Genomic DNA, 11,725 nt, shown 5'->3' on the forward strand with positions numbered 1-11,725 from the left:
ATAAGTATCCATCAACATCCTCATCTCACATCTTATAAATGAAAAACTGAGGTTCAGACACATTGAATAACCTTATTCCAGGTGGGAGTGGGGTACAGTGGCTAAGTCATGTCCAACTCTTGTGACCCCATGGACTGTAGCCTGTCAGACTCCTCTGTCCATGGGATTCTCCAGGCAAGAACTACAGTGGGTTGCCATGCCCTCCTCCAGGAGATCTTCCCAACCCAGGGATCAAACCCAGGTCTCCTCCATTGCAGGCAGATTCTTTACTGGCTGAGATAAGAGGGAAGCCCTTATCCCACGTACCTCAGCTAAAAAAAGGCATGGTGCCAATTATGAACTCATGTGTTTTCAGTCTCAGAACTTGAGCTTTCTAAAACTTCTGACATACTTCTAAGTCAACTTTAAAAATAAAAATGTGAAGATGCTCTGATACCGAAAAGTAGATTCAAAATCTCAATAAAATTACTCTAGTGGTTTTCAAACAAAGCAAAAATTCTTCTTTAGGATTCATTTTTGTGTAAATAAATAATTGGGGCTAAACATTGGCAAATATACTGGCACAATTATAAATAAACTATTCCCTGGTGGCTCATATGGTAAAGCGCCTGCCTGAAATGTGAGAGACCCAGGTTCAATCCCTGGATGGGGAAGATACCCTGGAGAAGGAAATGGCAAACCACTCCAGCATTCTTGCCTGGAAAATTCCATGTACAGAGGAGCCTGGTAGGCTACAGTCCACGGGGTCGCAAAGCTGGACAGAACTGAGTGACTTCACTTTCAGACTTTCAGATAAACAGGATATTTGGGACATATTTGGGAAATCATTGGATTTTATTTTTTGCTTGATGTGGAGATTAATTAATAGGCCACCCCAAACCTGCAGTTATAAGAAAAATTAATACATGTCTTTTGAGTGAGATGATTAAAGAGCAATTATCTTTAAATGCTGCATTTGAAAGCCTTACCTCCCACACATACAAAAATATCTATTATTTTGCAAACTAGACTAATTAGTGTATACAATTTCAAAAGACTATTCCTCCAGATAGAAAATTACAATACAAATACACTGAAACTACGCCAACTAAATTATCTAGGCACAGAAAGACACCCTGGTGTTTTAAGACATCTCCCCAAAATATTTTCTGCAAAAATATAGCAGGATTTTGACCAGCATTACTTCCTGAAAAGATGTGGCATTAGATTTATGAAGAGTTGATGAGCCACTATATTTAGAAACAAAATTATTATGTTTTGCTTTGGAAAAAATTGTTAGAGCTAATAGGAAAAGATGATTTGCCTCTTAAAACAAACAAACAAAAAAAACAGGTTTGCAAACTACAAAGACTAGAGGCTAGAAGCCAGGGCAACTGGAAACTCTCTTCTGAAGGATTTATTACTTACTAGAGAGATTAGCAATTGAAACCAAAGGGTGATGGCTTATGGAATGATACTGTTGCAGAAACCAGTAATCGAGAAACCAAGCACCACACTCGGAAAGTTGGAGAACTCAGGTTTATTACTCCAGCGGGCCCAGAGGAGTAAACACTCCAAGCTCTGAGCCCAGAACAAAGGGGTTACAGAGTTTTTATAGACAGACTATAGTGGGCAACACTAGCTGCTAATAGGCTGGTTTAAACTAAGTGGTTTCGTGCGTGGGGGAATAGTGGTCAAGATGGGGAGGGGGATGCCTGACCTCTACATGGACAGGCGTGATTAAGCAGGATTGCAGGGCTGGGCAATTGCAAAAAGCAGGACAAGGGTGAATGAGATAAGCTCCAGTTCCTAGTATTTTAGGTCCCCACTTTCTGAGACTACGTGACCTACGTGATCTAGATTTTGCAAGGAGCAAGCTGAGTTACAGAGGCAGAATGAGCAGGAGGTTAGGCAAAATTTTAACTTTTCCTCTTCAATACCAACCTTGCCCAGTCCTATTCATCACTTCTAATCAACAAATTGAATAAAGATATTAGATGGCATGCTCATGACATCGGTGAGTAGCACAGATCTCAGACTGCTAATGAATGTTCAGGATGACACAGTCAGGATCCAAAAAGGCAAGCTGAAGAGGTGGGCTGGATCCAATAAGATGAAATGTGAAAAAGAAGACCAATACTTTAATCCAAAAAGCCAACCACAGCAAAACAGGAAGATGTGATTAAACAGCAAGTAGTACTAGAGAATGAGACTCAAGGATTCAAAAGGTCAGCTTGATACGCATCCAAAAAGTCAATGCAATTTTAAGTTGCTTTAACAAACATGTATTATCTGAAAAAAAAAATATACTGAAACATTTTCTGTAGAATGAATATTAAAATGTGTTATATGGGAGAAGAGTTTTCATGACCAAATTAGTTGAGGCAAGCTACAGGTTAATTTAAACAAGTCTACTTTCTGTAGGAATACTCAGAGCTTAAATGTTGACTATTACTTCTCAAACTTACTTGACCATGGGACACTTTTTGTAACGTACCTTGTGGGACTGCCATTGAAGAGGATACCCTTGAGGAAATACTGAATAAGGGCTGTCTCGGGAGGCAAGGAGTTCCTTGTGAGATTCTTTTTAAAAGCAAAAGAGACCCAAACATCAGCTGAATGTCGACCTAAATGAACAGAAGGTTTCCCCCTACCCTGGAAGTCTGTGATACGTGATTAACCAGACATAAGGTGTGCGTGTGTGAGTGCCCAGTTGCCCAGTTATGTCCAACTCTTTGGGACCCCATGGACTACAGTCTCCTATGTCCATGAGATATCCTAGGCAAGAATACTGGGGTGGGCTGCCATTTTCTCCTCCAGGGGATCTTCCCAACCCAGGGATTAAACTCAACTCTCCTACATCTCCCACATTGGCAGGTGGATTCTTTACCACTGAGCCACCTGGGAAGTCCAACTAGATTTGACAAATACCACTAATTCCCTATGATACCTGGATCAGATATCTAGTGAGGAAACTTCTCTGGAGAACTACCACAGCAGCAGAGTGATGGGAAAAAGTTTCTTCAATAAGCACTTGCTTCAGAAAGGCTATCTTTTCAACTATCTTAATGGTAAAACATTAAAAGAAAGATTGGTGAAAAGATGAGATAGTAGTGTGAAAACAAGAACCTGGTAGGACACAGAAAAGTTGGTCAAAGAGTGGCACCTTGTTTGGTGTGCTCAGTCTCCATTAAAGAGTGTTGCTCTATGCTCCAGGGAGTCCAATCTCCACATTCTCCAAGCATCACTACTCAACCTTCATATTAGAAAGCTGGCTTCCCGTCTGGACCTACCTACTGAAGACTCGGTTTCTGGTACTGAGTGGTAGTTGTGACCTGATGCCTGAGGACAAGCTGAGATGAGAAGTTATTTCCTGTTCTTTCTTTACCCCTTTAAGGATAATGTAAACTAGCTCAAACACCAGAATATTTTGCTGGCTTATACTATAATCAGGAAGGTATACCTTGAATTAAACAAGTGAATTCATTAACTATGTTGGGTCTACTAGTTTTGACTAGATCAAACCTTCTTTCCTCAACTGGGTTCTCAACTAGGGTGTGTGTGTGTATGTGTGTGTGTAGAAACAATCACAAAGCCCCATTTCTGTAAATTCAAGCAATGTTTTAAAGCAACATTAAGCATTTTTAAAAAACTCACCTAAGGTGCAATGAGCTGTTATCCAAAATTCCCAATAACGTTCTCACAACCCAAAAGCCTCACTGATTTTTAATATCCTCAGTTTAATTTACTAAATGTGTTAAAAACTGAGGTCTGTGACACAAACACTGTACAGTATTTTTTATTTTAATCCCTCAGTAATGTGCCTTCCCAGGAAAAAAGCTTAGCAATGTAAATCACATGATTACACAGACCATTACAGAAAAATCTGTCAGTGTTTTCTTAAAAGACAACCAGTCAAACAATTTAAATTTCCAAAAAAGTCGCTAATTCAGCAAATATGTTGCTCTTTACACAGTTACTAAGTATTAAAGTTGTGAAAATACACCATGCTTACTGATAGATAATGCCATCAATTTGGCCTGCCTCTACTAAAAATCTGATATTCAAATTTTTTAATTTTTTCAACTTCAAATTTAAAAATTTTTAAATTGTCCTGCTATGTTCACAAAAAGCATCATAAGGTATATTTAGCACAATGCCTTGAAAAACATAGTCAGACAAATATTTGTTGAGTGACAGAATAAATGAATGAATATATAAGTTTCAGTGTTGAAATTTACTTTTAAATACCATTGGCAGACAAACTGATGGATTGATTGTAACTGTACTTGACATTTATGTAGGAAGAACAAAATAAGCAAATTTTGACTTAAATTGTAGCCAAAAATAGCCTCATTTCAAGTTCATAAGTTGGGATTATCAAGCGGAAAGACAGCCTCAAGGAAATGAAAAACATATTATCAAAGCAAAAAGGAGCATCTTCATCTCTATATCTTTACAGGGTATGGAAAACTTGCTTAGCAAGCTGAAGCCAAGGGGGTTTGTTCTGTAGCTCTGTGGATCAGAGACTGCAATTAGACACTATCTTTTGCCCAGGAAAACAAGCTAATGAAATTTGCCATTCAATTCATGTAAAGAGTAATAGCAATTGCTGATTAGGGACTAAAAACTAGTTGTAACAACATTTTAATTACATTTCAATGCAAGACTATAAATTAATTTATCCAGATGAAATACTGTACTATTTTGGTTTACAAAATGGCTAATTAGCCCATCCAGAACTTGAAGGAGAACAAAGGACTTTTTAATATATAAAAAAATAATAAACAGCTACCAGCAAATTATTTCAAGGACATAAGCATTTATTTCAGGCCAGAATCAATATTAGAATATATCTTACTTCAGCCTCAATTCTTCCTAAGTCACTTAGAAGCAGAAGGCTCAGTATTTAATGGGTGTTAAGAAGTACTTCTGATACTTGCTTCATCTTTTGAGCTACATAAAGACCAAAGGGTTTAGAAAAGAGTGAAAGAAGTTTTGGGTTTTATGTCTGTCTGTTTGTTTTTACTGTCCATCCCATTCAGTCCCATAAGCTCTATTGAACAGAACCCAGACGGCAGCATTAATCTACCCAGGCAGTTGCCTTTAGAGAAATGCTTTTATCAGAGTATAAGCTCGTTTAGGCTATGCACAGATTTCACAGCAATTACCCTTTTTTATATATTGAAACTATCCTTTAAATAGTGCCATTATTTCTCTTCTATTCTTTACAACAAAGATATAGATACACGTCTTTCAAGAAATCACACTTATCAGACAGTGAAGCTTGTAATTTGACGCTCTATCAAAGGAACTGGAATGTCATCGCATTAAGGGCAGTTCCTCTCTCTCCAGAACAGCTGGCACTACACCTCAGAGACCAAGTAGCCAAAGAAAGCAACTTTCAGTGAATCTGAATGCTATCAGTTCCATCTCTTCTTTTTAGGATGCATTCTGTGTATCTAGAAACCAGAGGTGACAATAGTGAGTAACCATATCAGAAACATTTTAAAGGTTAATGAATTCTGGCATAAAATAATGTCAGAGCCATAAACAACTCATAAATACCAAATCTAGGAAAACCACAGAAACAGTCATCACACTTTAGAGAATGGTAGAACCCCAGATGATAAAACCACCATGGGCTTCTAAATTATTCTTTTAATAAACTTGGTGGAGTATTATACTATCTATCAATATTTATGATATCAGCTAATGATAGCTTAGGGATACAGAATGCAAAATGCAGTCTGTCTCAGTTCAGTTGTGCACTGCCTTGGTAATGACTTAGAGACTGGAAACAGAATTCAGTTCAACTCAGGTAATAAGGAAATCAGTTTCCAGTTTGGCAAAGTAGATGTCTAATTAGCAGTCTTCTTCCCCTTTGTCATACACCCATCATCACATTCAGGTCAGTATGTGGAATAAGTTCCAGAGTGTTATATTATACACTGTGCTATTTATCTGTTAAATTTACAGGTAGAACAAATTTATAAAGACTCTCAAAATTTAGGGGGAAAATGTATCTACATACAACTCACTCAAACTTCAGCTTGTAAGGGGCCAAGTAAAAATGGGTTAGCTCTTATGGTAAACTTAACAAATTGAGAGAGACGATAGTGTCCTAAGAATCAAGTACCATACCTTAGAATTGGTAGAGTGAGGCAGAGCCACTCTCTAAGACCATTAGGTCTTTGCAATGACTATTTAATGAATGATACAAAAATAAATGGAAAGAAGCTTAGCTTCTGGCTTAAAGCCACAGAAGCAAAGAAAGTTGCTGTTAAGGGTCAAAGTTCCAATATCTAGTCATAATGTATTTCTAGTCTTAACACTTCAAAACAGTACCACTGAGTGCTTTAATGCTGTACTGCCCAATTTGATCAATCCATGAATCTGAGAATCTAACTATACCAAAAATACAAAGCAGTTATGAAATGAAAATATATGTGTTCTAGTGGACATTCAGGGCAGCTGTAACTTTTTTTTTTACATTTGCTCTTACATGTGCTACCCTGGTGGCTCGGGCAGTAAAGAATCTGCCTACAATGCAGGAGACAGGTTCAATCCCTAGGTTGGGAAGAACCCCTAGAAAAGGAAATGGCAACCCACTCCAATATTCTTGCCTGGGAAATCCCATGGACAGAGGAGCCTGGTGGGTTCCAGTCCATGGGGCTGCAAAGAGGTGGACACTGAGCGACTAACACTTTTACTTTCTTACAAGTCTAGCACTTAACCTTGTATGTTTTGAGTGAACATGTTTCCTGGAACCAGTTGTTGCCCTCTTCCTTCCCCTCCTCCTCCTATTTTTGAAAAGTACAAATGCTACCTGTATGGCACTTTTCTGTCAAAACATGGTAATATAAATTCAAGTCCTTTAATCTTTAAACCATTATTATTTTGATGTGACTTAAAGATAAGGAAATTAAGATTGACTTATTTGTCCAAAACAGTTGCACATAGCTACTTGGTGGCAGAGTCAACATGAAAATTCACTATATAAGACTCTGCCACTGTTTGACCTGGAACAAATCATTTAATATAGCAGAAGCTCAGTTCCCTATCTTTAAATATGGGTGAAAGTGAAAAGTGTTAGTCGCTCAGTTGTGTCTGACTCTTTTTGACCCCATGGACTATATAGCCTGTTAGGCTCCTCTGTCCATGGAATTCTCCAGGCAAGAATACTGGAGTGGGTTGCCATTCCCTCCTCCAGGGGATCTTCCTGACCCAGGGATTGAACCTGGGTCTCCTGCATTGCAGGCGGCTTCTTTATCATCTGAGCCACAAGGGAATTTTAGAGTTTTATTGTGAAAATTCGATAAGCTAATATATAAGTGGCACAGAATACTCACTAAATATTATTCTCTTCCTGAGATCAAATATGTTTGCTAAATGCCAAGATAAACAAATTAAACAGAACTTTTTGCTGCAAGACTCTTTGGAGCCTTTAATATTCTATGTGATGCTCCAAGAAGCAAACAGGGTACGTAACATTTCTCCCAACAACCAAGCAACCAATTATTTTTCCAGGAAGCATTTATTCATATGTCATGAAATACTAATATTCTATAGGACATATTTTGAGAACTCTGTTGCAGACCATAAGATGTTTTGGGAAATATGTGAAATAAATTCTTTAGAAATTAGTTCTTTATAATTAATAAATTACTGGTTTAAATGGTCTAATCTGAATTCCTAAGGGCCTTTTTGAGGTCACCCCGAAACATCTAATACATAGGAACTATTAAAGCAAAGACTTGAAAACAGAGCTCCAAGCTCAGAAAAATACTTGAGTGGCTTGATTTTATTACAGGTCTATGTGAATGCTGGACACACCGTATGGTTATCTGTGCTTCCAGAGTAAAAATACAGGCAGCTTTCAAAAGAAGAAAGGTTCTCAGTGATTCCACCTATTTTCCTCCAATGGGCTACATCACCTTTTCTGTGGTTTGCTACTATATGGGTCATATTCAGGACAGTAAAATGAAAGCAGAAAAGTAGGGGAAGTTTTTCATTCTTTCTCCATCACTCTTAAGAAACGAGAATCCTTTGTGTCACAATAGATAAACTCTGCTCATTGAATGGGGTACTGACCATTAAATCTGTGCTCCAGTGTGTGGAAGCTGTGACCCACATATGTGTTATCAATTCAACAGCAGTTATTGAATGCCCAATTCTGTGATAAGTCATTCAGGTTGTAAGAAAATAGATTTGAGCAACTTAGAATCCTACGGGTGAGATAAGACTTACACCCAAAGGGAGAGGTGTGGGGAAACTATAGTACCAAAGAGAACCTAATGAAGGGCTAGATCTTAAGGAACAAACTGTAACTGTCATCTGAACCCAGAGAAAGAGGAAAGATCACTGAGCATCATGGGCTGGAGTTGGCACATGAGCTGGACCTTGAAAGCCTGTAAGGGGTTGCCACAGGGTTTCTGTGTGCAAAGCCAGTTCCCTGACCCCCTAATGTGCACCAACTGTCAAGGGAGTGTTGGGGCCACTCTTCCTTTTCAGGAACAAGAGAGGGAATGCAGAGATTTTTGCTTCTTCGCCTCTTCTCCTCTCTGCAAAGAATGGATGTATCACCTAAAGAGCCTCAAATCAGTAGCCCTTCCCTCTGGGTTACAATGAGGCTGCTGGCTTGCCCAATAAAGAAACAGAAAACAAACAAACCACCAACTATAACAAGAATTTGAAAGTTTGAGCTGCATAAGAACAAATCTGCAATAAGACAGTCTACATGGGCTTGTGCAGAAAGACAAGTGCTATTTTCTGCTTGAGTCTGTGACTGGTAGAGAATCACTCAACCCTATGATTGTATTATTTATACAGAACTCACTAGGGCACCATCTGGTGTTAAGCTAACCACAAAAACAGGAAAATCAAACCCAAAGCCAATTGTCTTCATTGTAGTTTTTGCTAATGACCTGTTCTTCGCCAATATTCCAACTGATCACACTTTAGTTTGAAACAAGAAAAGACATTTAATGCTTTAAAGGGAAGTAAAGGGAATTTGGTTAGACATACCCTTGAAAAGATTCTATACCTATCTAGATCTTCTCAGTCAAGAGGGCACTGCCCCTGTTTCAGGTCTTATTACATCTTATTAAGTTGTCAGAACAAGTTCATAATGTCCCATCTCAGTGTCCAGTCAGAGATAAGGGTGAGAGGTGATGTTGCAAGATTACGTCCTGGAGATGGAAAATGAAGCCAAAATAGTGAGGAAATTTCTGCTGGAGTATAGGAAACAAACTAACAAATGTCATGATGAAAATAATTCTAATCTGAAGTGATTTTTAAATTCCACATTTGGACTATCAATAAATTATTCTCGTTGAGGCAGCAGACTTGACATTGCATACATATTTTTCTATGTAATCAAACATTTTTACAACTCATGGGTGTTCATTGGAAGGACTGATGCTAAAGCTGAAACTCCAATACTTTGGCCACCTCATGCGACGAGTTGACTCACTGGAAAAGACTCTGATGCTGGGAAAGGTTGGGGGCGGGAGAAGGGGACGACCGAGAATGAGATGGCTGGATGGCATCACCGACTCTGTGGACATGAGTATGAGTGAACTCCGGGAGTTGGTGATGGACAGGGAGGCCTGGCGTGCTGTGATTCATGGGGTCGCGGAGAGTCGGACACGACTGAGCGATTGAACTGAACTGAACTGAATGCAAAAGTTGTGTGTGTTGAACTTGAAAAAAAGTGAAAGTCTTTCAGTTGTGTCCAACTCTTTATGACCCCATGGACTATACAGTCCATGGAATTCTCCAGGCCAGAATACTGGAGTGAGTAGCCATTCCTTCCCCAGGGGATCTTCCCAACCCAGGTCTCCCACATTGCAGGCAGATTCTTTACCAGCTGAACCACCAGGGAAGCCCATTTTTAGAACATCCAATTATAAGGATTTTCCTTTTTAGTTCTTATGGGCTTTTCTTAGATTCTCCCAGCTCTGGTAATTTTCTTTTTGATGGAAATATTATAAAATGGTACCCCAAGTTAATTTGGTTTCAATATTATAAATTCATCATGAAAGCTGTGAACATTATGAGTCCCATTTTGTTCTCATTTGGAGCTAACACCCCAGGTCTTAATGATACCTCAGTACATAATCAAGTATCTTGGTTCCCATGCTGGCTTGTGTTTGGCATTCTCTTTGGCCCACGACCTGACTGTTCACATTTTTAGGACCCTGTTTTTATTACAACCCTCTAGATATTTTTGACAATCCCAAGAAAAAGCTAATCAAATTGCCAAAAAAACTGTGATTTTAAGAGAAATAGGTCTTCTAAACTTGAGAGCAAAATGAAATATCATATAGAGTGGTTCCACAAAGTATCTTTCCATAATTTAACCATCGAATTTCCAGAGTTAGGGAGGTCAATCTTGCTTGCTTACTGTAAAATTAAGAGACATAGGCATTTAGAACAGTCTTTGGGACTCTGTGGGAGAGGGTGAAGGTGGAATGATTGGAGAGAATGGAATTGTAGCATGTATATTATCATAAGTGACCAGTCCAGGTTCGACGCATAAATTTTCCTCTGTTCATTTCTTTGCATTTGTGCTTTTTTAATAAAATTCTTTTTTAGAAATAAAAAAAAAAGACTGACTTACAGCCAGAAGCTTAATTATGATGTACAAATAAAAATACAAATAAACTAGCAATTTTAATTAAGCCAGTTCATTCATGTTCATTTACAAGGGCTGAAGTGTAAAGAGAAGGTAAGCGGTAGAGTCACCTAGGTTTGAATCAAGAATCTGCCACTTAGTAGCTTTGTCCCTTGACTAAGCTACCTAAACTCTTTAAGGGTCAGTGACATCCTTTCATCTGTAAAGAGGGCTTTATATTTCCTCCTCCCAGTGTTTTTGTGGAAAGGAAATGGGATGATACTTAGAAAAAACTTGCAGCAATTCCTGGCACGTTGTAGGAGGTCTATAAATCTGAGTTCAATTGCTCTTTCCCAGTTACTTCCTGAACTTTTCCTTACGACCAACAACTCTGAAAGGGGAGTGATTTACATGTAGCACATCACTGATTACAGAAGTCTAGGGAAACTAAGATCTATCTCTAACTCCGTCCTTCATTTAAAATATTGTCAAATGTCCTTCACAAAATCCCGGACCTCCTTTTGCCCCATTTGTCACTGTATAGCTGCAGTCTATACTTCATCAATAAGAACTTTACCCACCTCAAAGATCCAATTCCCTCCATCTCAACCACATCAACCCACTAAAGAAAACAGCCAGTTTCCTCATATTAAAAAAAGTTTTGCATTGGTAAACAGGTAAGCAAACACTATACTCACAATTGGATGACTTAACTGGGTGACTAATCTAGAACTATCCCAAGGATGAAACAACTAGAAAAAATAAAAAAAGTCTTCCTAAAAGTTTTTATTTTAGTTGTCAGAAACCTTAACACAACACTGTATTGGAAGAATTAATAGCTGTTTTCTAGCAAGAACTACAGACTAACCGTAACAAATTCAATTTATCTGTCTGTAACAATGACAAAGAAACTAAATTATTCATCTTCCACATTGAATCCTTAAAAAAATTCCTCTTGGCTCTATTTCCAAGATATTTACCACATTCGATGTTCATTTCGTATGTAAAGAGTTATATTTTCCTGGGGGCACTTTCTATGAGCTTTAATTTGATAATCTTTGACATAGAATAAGCCCTACCTTGTACAGTTGGTTTGATAACTAAACTAGATTGCATAGATAGCAACAT

This window comes from Moschus berezovskii, chromosome X (assembly GCF_049115385.1).
Source record: "Moschus berezovskii isolate FMDL1 chromosome X, NW_MosBer_1.0, whole genome shotgun sequence".
In the NCBI taxonomy this organism is placed as follows: Eukaryota; Metazoa; Chordata; class Mammalia; order Artiodactyla; family Moschidae; genus Moschus; species Moschus berezovskii.